Source organism: Salvelinus sp. IW2-2015, unplaced genomic scaffold, assembly GCF_002910315.2.
Source record: "Salvelinus sp. IW2-2015 unplaced genomic scaffold, ASM291031v2 Un_scaffold6489, whole genome shotgun sequence".
Taxonomy (NCBI): Eukaryota; Metazoa; Chordata; class Actinopteri; order Salmoniformes; family Salmonidae; genus Salvelinus; species Salvelinus sp. IW2-2015.
Window position 1 is genome coordinate 11,022 of NW_019947751.1, and position 8,669 is coordinate 19,690.

Sequence of the window (8,669 nt, forward strand, 5' to 3'; positions counted from 1 at the left end):
TCAGAGACAGACAAAGAGAGTGAGACAGACAGACAGAGAGACAAAGAGAGAGAGGGAGAGGAGAGAGAGAGAGACAGAGAGAGAGAGAGAGAGACAGAGAGCAGACAGAGACAGACAGAGAGAGAGAGAGAGAGCAGAGAGAGAGAGAGAGACAGAGAGCGAGACAAAGAGAGAGAGAGAGACAGACAGAGAGACAGAGAGAGAGAGCGACAGACAGAGAGAGAGAGAGAGAGACAGAGAGAGAGAGAGAGAAGAAGAGACAGACAGACAAGAGAGAGAGAGAGCGAGAGAGACAGAGAGACAGAAAGACAGAGGTTAGGTCACAGTTAGACAAACAGCTGTTGGCTCTGACTATATGTCCTGCCAGCCTCGATCATACCACTACATGACTTCACTAGGTACAGGAGAGAGAGAGACGCAAGAGAGTGAGACAGCAGACTACAAGAGAGGACAGAGAGAAGAGTGAGATTGGTGGGGCTTCATGTAACCAGCGGTGGGAAAAGTACCAACAGTCATACTTGAGTAAAAGTAAAGATACTTAATTGAAAATGACTCAAGTCGAAGTGAAAGTCACCCAGTAAAATACTACTTGAGTAAAATTCTAAAAGTATTTGGTTTTTAAATATACTTAAGTATCAAAAGTAAATGTAATGCAAAAATATACTTTAGTATCAAAAGTAAAATAGTATATATAATTTACAATACCAGAAGGCACCATTTTTTAATATATATATGGTTTTTTACAGCTAGCCAGGGCACACTCCAACACCCAACACTCCAACCCTCAACTGCCTCCAAACCTCCCACTCCAACCCTCCAACCTCCAACCCTCCAACACTCCAACACTCCAACACTTCCAACACTCCATACCCTCCAACCCTCCAACACTCCAACACTCCAACCCTCCAACCACTCCCAACACTCCAAAACCCTCTCAACACTCCAACCCTCCAACCCTCCAACCTCTCCAACACTCCAACCCTCCAACCCTTCCAACCCTCCAACCCTCCCAACCCTCCAACAACTCCAACCCTCCAACACTCCAACCCCTCCAACCCTCCAACACTCCAACACTCCAACCACTCCAACCACTCCAACCCTCACAACACTCCAACCCTCCAACCTCCAACACTCCCAACACTCCAACACTCCAACACTCCAACCCTCCAAACACTCCAACACTCCAACCCTCCAAACACTCCAACCCTCCCAACCCTCCAACACCCAACCCTCCAACACTCCAACACTCCAAACCCTCCAACCCTCCAACACTCCAACCCTCCAACACTCCAACCCTCCAACAACTACCAACCCTCCAACACTCCAACACTCCAACCCTCCAACCACCTCCAACACTCCAACCCTCCAACACTCCACCTCCACAACCCTCCAACACTCCAACCCTCCAACACTCCACCCTCAACACTCCAACCCTCCAACACTCCACCCTCCAACACTCCAACCCTCCAACCCTCAACCCCTCCAACACTCCAACACTCCAACCTCCAACTCACCCAACACTCCAACCCTCCAACACCTCCAACCCTCCAACACATCCAACCCTCCAACACTCCAACACCTCCAACACTCCAACACCAACCTCCAACACTCCAACCCTCAACCCTCCAACCTACCACCTCCAACCCTCCAACCCCTCCAACACTCCAACACTCCAACACTCAACCACCTCAACCCTCCAACCCTCCAACACCTCAACATCACTCCAACACTCCAACACTCCAAACCCCTCCCAACACTCCAACACTCCAACCCATCCAACCCCTCCAACACTCCAACCTCCACCCTCCAACCACTCCAACACTCCAACACTCCAACACTCAACCCTCCAACCCTCCAACCTCCAACTCTCAACACTCCAACCTCCAACCTCCAACCCTCCAACCCCTCCAACCCTCCAACCCTCCAACCTCCAACACTCCAACACTCTAACCCTCCAACACTCCAACCTCCAAACACTCCCAACTCCAACCCAACCCTCCAACCCTCCAACCCAACCCTCCAAACCCTCCAACACTCCAACCACTCCAACACTCCAACCTCCAACACTCCAACACTCCAACACTCCAACCCTCCAACCCTCCAACCCACTCCAACCCTCCAACCCTCCAACACTCCAACACTCCAACACTCCAACACTCCAACACTCAACCTCCAACCCTCCAACCCTCCAACACTCCAACACTCCAACACCTCCAACACTCCAACCCTCCAACCCTCCAACCCCTCCAACACTCCAACACTCCAACACTCCAACACTCCAACACTCAACCCTCCACACACTCCAACACTCCAACACTCCAACACTCCAACCCTCCAACACTCCAAAACCCTCCAAACCCTCCAACCCTCCAACACTCCAACACTCCAACCCTCCAACACTCCAACACTCCAACACCTCCAAAACACTCCAAACCCTCCAACCCTCCACCCTCCAACCCTCCAACACTCCAAACACCTCCAACACCACTCCAACCCTCCAACACTACCAACAACTCCAACACTCCAACCTCCTCAACACCTCTAACCCTCCAACCCTCCAACCCCTCCAAACCCTCCAACACTCTCACACACTCCACACTCCAAAACACTCCAAACCCCATCAACACTCCAACCACTCCAACCCTCCAACCCTCCAACACTCCAACAAACCTCCAACACTCCAACACTCCAACCCTCCAACCCTCCAACCTCCAACCCCTCAACACTCCAACACTCCAACCCTCCAACACTCCAACCCTCCAACCACCTCCAACACTCACACACTCCAAACACTCCAACACTCAACCCATCCAACACTCCAAATCACTCCAACACTCCAACACTCCAACACTCCCAACACTCCAACCCTCCAAACACCCCCAACACTCCAAACCCTGCCAACCCTCCAACCTCCAACCTCACCCTCCAACCCTCCAATCACCTCCAACCCTCCAACACTCCAACACTCCAACCCGTCCAAACACTCCAATCTCTCTCTCTCTCTTGTAGCTAGTGAAGTTATGTAGTGGGATGATCGAGGCTGGCAGGGCGTATGTCAGTGCCAACAAGCTGTTTGTGAACGGCATCAAAGACCTGTCTCAGCAGTGCAAGAAGGAGGAGATGATCTCTGTAAGTACCCTGCTATTACATCTTAGCCAGTTATTATCTTTGTTTTTAAATCAGTGAGGTTTTTTACACAAGATGTCAAGATTTTTCAGTGAGACAATTGAGCCCATACTGTGTTTTCTTTTTGCATTTATACTCTTTGTTCTTAATATAATATTCAGTAGTAATTCCTGGGAATCCAAATGAGATGGTCACTGGACGAAGAACAATCACTCTTATCTATGAGAGAAGCAGTCCGGACACAGTACGCTCACTCAACTCAAATCTTCACGGAAAGTCTCCCAAATTGACATCGATCGATGACTTTCGTGATAAATCTGTGTTAGTCCATTGTCTTCCGTCAGAAAGGGGCGATGATTCCACCTGAACTGAATATGTACATCCTAGTAAAGAAAGCAACAGAAACACCGCAACCCCTTGAGGAGAGAGTAGAGGACGTCTGAATTAGAGACCAATCGTCATATTACTCTCGTCTTAGCGACACTCCTTTTAACCTTTCCCTTCTTCAACAATAATAAGAGAGGGTGTAAATGTACCAGAACGGTAGACAGGCTCAGGGTCAGGGCAGGCAGGGGTCAGTAACAGTTAAACGGTATTGTCCAAAACTAGATTCTCTCAAACAGGGGCRGSAGGGTAGCCTAGTGGTGAGAGCGTTGGGACAGTAACCGAAAGGTTGCTGGATCGAATCCCCGAGCTGACAAGGTAAAAATCTGTCGTTCTGCACCTGAACAAGGCAGTTAACCCACTGTTCCTAGGCTGTCATTGTAAATAAGAATTTGTTCTTAACTGACTTGCCTAGTTAAATAAAGAATACATTTAAAAAAATATTAATTACGAAAGAGTTGACTACAGACAGAAGGTTGTCTAGTCTGTATGTGTCCAGCCAGTTCACCCGTGATATAAGTCATTATTTAACGTCCATCCATGTCTGAGGACGTCAGGAGATGACGTGGAAACCGGCCTCTAGGTTTTGGTTAGGGCGTTGTGGACGGGGATGGAAGATTCCAATGTTTGCAAGTTCGAATCCAGTTCTTTTTGCGATTTTTTTGTTGTTGTTTTAAGCCTATCCCAGCCCATACCTTAAACATTCTCAGTTCATAGTTAATTCCTAAACGTAACCTTAAACACTTCCAAATGTGACGTTTGAGAAACGATAGATGAACGTTTCATTCTGACGTGAGACTGTGAGTATCACGTTTTAGGTATGACCCAGATGCAGACAGTAAAAGTTTATTTCTACCACAGGGGCAGGCAGGGGTCAATAATCCAGAGAGGGTGTAAAGGGACCAGAACAGTAGACAGGCTCAGGGTCAGGGCAGGGGTCTAGTTGACTACAGACAGAAGGTTGTCTAGTCTAGTTCACTACAGACAGGAGGTTGTCTAGTCTAGTTCACTACAGACAGAAGGTAGTCTAGTCTAGTTGACTACAGACAGAAGGTTGTCTAGTCTAGTTGACTACAGACAGAATGTTGTCTAGTCTAGTTCACTACAGACAGAAGGTTGTCTAGTCTAGTTGACTACAGACAGAAGGTTGTCTAGTCTAGTTCACTACAGACAGACGGTAGTCTAGTCTAGTTCACTACAGACAGACGGTTGTTTAGTTCACTACAGATGTAATGTTTATTAGACTATATGGCCATCGGCTGTTCATTTCTCAGAAGTGATAATTGACCTGTAGCCTGAGGGAAAGGCTTATTAATACAGGGTGTATGTTCACACCATGTCTCACACATCTCTCTGTGTCTCTAGGAGTGTCTGGAGAAGTGTGGTGGGAGTCTGCAGGAGATCGTCAACTACCACATGGTAAGACACACACACACACACACAATTCCACACAACACCACACACACACAACACAACACACACCACACTGTGTCCTCCCATCTTGAGTCCAGAAGTGTTCTGCCAAGAGACAATGTTCAGATTAGACTAACGCTACGAAGTTCCAGCCCAATCCTGGCATGTGTGTGTGTGTGTGTGTGTGTGTGTGTGTTGGGTGGTGTGGTGTGTGTGTGTGTGTGTGTGTGTGTGTGTGTGTGTGTGTGTGTGTAATGTCCCAGCCCTGTCCTGGCATTTTAACGGTTCTCTTTTTAACGGTCCGGTATTAGGAAACACGCTGCACGTGTGTTGGGTCATCCGTTAACTCACACAGCACCACTGGAGCTATCAACACGCCACGGGGCGGTGCACACGCCTGGTCACACACACACACACAGCTAAGTAGGAGAGAATGAGATCATAATGACTGCTGTGGGGTCTCTCAGCCTGTTAAGCAGGGGCCAGCCACAGGTTTGGTAGAGACCTAGTTGGTCTACCGGGAATCCTACCTGTAACTGTTATCACACAAATCACATAGACATTGGAGGGAGAGAGGGAGAGAGGGACCCTCCTTCTATCCCTCAGAGGGTTTTTTAACAGTTGAGCTAAAGTTTAACATGACAGCTCTCTTCCTCTCCTTCTGTCCTCCCCTCTGAGGTCATCTTAACGTTTTTTTTATCGTCAGATCACAGGGTTTTCCTGATGTTGAAATCGGGTTCATTTTCGGTCGTGAATGAAAGGTGAAAATCCATAATTTATAGACCTCTGTGTTTGGGCCAAATAGCGTCGGTCGGTGCTTACTGAGGTGTAGCCTACAGTGTCGCCTTAAAAAAAAAAAAACATTTGAATACCCATCCATGTGGTAGGCCCGTCGTTTGTTAAACAGGCCATTTCATTGGCTTTACTAGTCCTGATTCCTGTGACTAATCAATTTGTCTATTTAAACTCTGAATATCAGCTACCCAACTTTATCAGGTGGAGTTATCCTGAGCCCCAGTGTGTTTACACAGCGGGAAATGCAGAATTATTTAATTTTTTCGCGATGATCAACTTGTAATTGTTTTTTACAGAAACAAACTTGAAACCACTGATTACAACAATTTAGCCCACTGGGTGAAACTCCTGGACAACATTTGTGAGTAGCCTGATAGTCCAGTCCATATTTGTCACGTCTGCTCCTGTTCCCCCTCTCTGGCTTCCGAGGTCGCCCGGCTGCTCTTCATTACCTACACCTGTCACCATCATTACTCGCGCCCGCGCTTCATCGGACTCACCTGGACTCCCATCACGCCGTTGATTGCCTCCCCGATATCTGTCACTTCCTCAGTTTTCATTTCCGTGTCTGTATTGATGTTGTTACGTTTTCTCTTGTCCAGACGCTGTTGCCTCGACTAACCTGTACCCCCGCACATTGATCCGGTACCCCCTGGTTAGAGCCTCGTTATTGTTATGTACGTTTCTTGTTACTTTTTGATTAATTAGATTTTTTTTTAAACTTTTGTTTATTTAGTAAATATTTGTTGGTTAAGGGCTTGTAAGGTCTACACCTGTTGTATTCGGCGCATAACATTTAATTTTGATGTAAAAAGTGTCCGTCTCATTACATTGTCATCCGTTTTATCTTCAGCCCGAAGGCTACAGAAAAGGCTACGTACCCTTTCTACCGTATCCTCAATCACATGATTTATGTTTGAGGATTTTTTGGGGACGGAACGTTGGTGGAGCGCCGCAGTGAGAGACGCGCTGGGAATGGACAAGATAAATGTCCCTGCCTTTGACAAAGTGCCGTTTCTTATCAAAAGGGCGGCATCGGCGCTCACATACAGTATGCCACTGGCTGAGACATTGTTTTTCGGCAGAACTATGTGAGGTTTTATGTGTTGTTAGAGATGCGTCTTGGTCAGTTATGATAAACTGTCAGCAACATGTTATTTTTGAAAAGGGAAGGAATCACTGCTGCTACAGTCCCTCTCTCTCCAACCAAGGTGTTTGAACTGAGGAGAGACACACGGTATTGTAGAGAGCAGGGGGACATGAGGGACGGACCCAGAGAGACACACGGTATTGTAGAGAGCAGGGGGACATGAGGGACGGAATCACTGCTGCTACAGTCCCTCTCTCTCCAACCAAGGTGTATGAACTGAGGAGACAGCTGAAGTAAGTAGAGGAGACATTCAGCAACTCTTGGAGGACCATGGAATCAAATTAAAAGCGTATTTATTGTTAAAAGTATTTAGTCATCTTGTAATATCTGCATACGGTTTGGTGTCTTTTGGCCCTTCAGGGACACCGCCCAGTGGATGACAAGGGATCTTTCTCCTGAATATAACATGATACTCTCTCTCTCTCTCTCTCTCTCTCTCTCTCTCTCTCTTTCTCTCTCCTCTCTATTCTCTTCTTCGTTCTTCTCGTCTCTCTGCATCTTTGCTGCTCTCTTCTCATCTTTCTTCTCTTCTCTCTTCTCTTGCTCTCTTCTCTCTACTCTATCTCTCTCTCTCTCTTCTCTTCTCTCTCTCTCTTCCTCTCTCTCTCTCCTCTCGTCTCTCTCTCTCCATCTTGCAGGGTTTCATTTGGGTTTATAACCCCTCTCTTTAAATCATATCATTAAGGATTAATGACGCTTCTTGTTCTATAGATAGATTTATGGTTATTCCTTCCTGCCTCTATAACTCTCATATTGTTTGTCTCTTCTTCTTGGTGTGCTTCCTCTGTCTTTCTCTCTTCCTCTCTCTCTCCTCATCTCCTTCTCCACCAGAATCCCAGAGGTCTATACAATTCTCTCTCTCTCTTCAGGAAGATCCTATTTTGGACCGACGCCAGAGGTCTATCAAACATCTCTTTATCTCTACAGATCCTATTCTGACCAGACTCGCAAGATGGTCTATCAAACATGATCGCTCTCTCTCTCTCTCTTCAAGATTCTATTTGACCAGATCCCAGAGGTCTACGTCAAACAGTACATTTCATCAAAGAGTGAGTATTATCAATCAAATGTTTTAGTCAAATGCTCCGAATACACATTGTGTCGATTACAGTGATAACGCTTACTTACGAGCCTAACAAAAGTGCGTTTTAAAAATACAGATAAGAATAAGAATTAAAGTAAAGTAATTAAGAGGAGCAGTAAGGGAACCACTATTCAAGGTCTCAGAGCAAGTGACGTCACGATTGAAAGGCTATTGCGCGCACCAACGCTAACATAGCTAGCCTTTCACATGCGGTTACATATGCATGATTGAATAACACAGAGATTAGCGAGTGGTAAAAGAGGGGGTCTGGGGGGTATTACGCAAATAGTCTTTGGGGTAAACACTTCTGATTAGGTGTTCAGGAGTCTTATCGGATTTTTGGTGGGGGTTAGAAGCTTGTTTAGAAGCTCTTGGATCCTACGACTTGGCGCTTCGTACCTAAGCATGTCGTGCGGTAGAGCAGAGATTTGCTAGAAGACGTCTATTGCATCTAGAGTGGCTGAGTCTTTTGACCACTTTTTAAGGGCTTCCTTCTGACACCGCCTGGTAGTAGAGGGCTGGATTCTTCTCTCTGGCTTCTGTTCTTCTTAATTGTCCCTTTATCCTCTTGTTCTTAACAGAGGTTCTGCTGTCTGTCTGTCTAGAAGTGGTGTTTTACTGCTTTGTCTGTCCTGTTCTTAGAGAGAGGTACTGTCCTGTTTGTCTGTCTAGCGAGGCATACTGTGTTCTGTCTCCTAGACAGAGTGTACTGCCTGT

At 46.7% G+C, this 8,669-nt stretch overlaps 1 long non-coding RNA gene across 1 annotated transcript in view; it reads left to right on the top strand.

Annotated features, from left to right (window-relative positions):
- The window catches only part of LOC112078915 (uncharacterized), a 9,105-nt gene extending 4,176 nt beyond the window's left edge, over positions 1-4,929 (top strand). The window contains exons 2-3 of the long non-coding RNA XR_002895808.1: positions 3,010-3,129; positions 4,876-4,929. This is a non-coding gene — a long non-coding RNA (uncharacterized lncRNA). The remainder of the gene's footprint in view (positions 1-3,009; positions 3,130-4,875) is intronic.
- Positions 4,930-8,669: the final 3,740 nt, after the last annotated feature.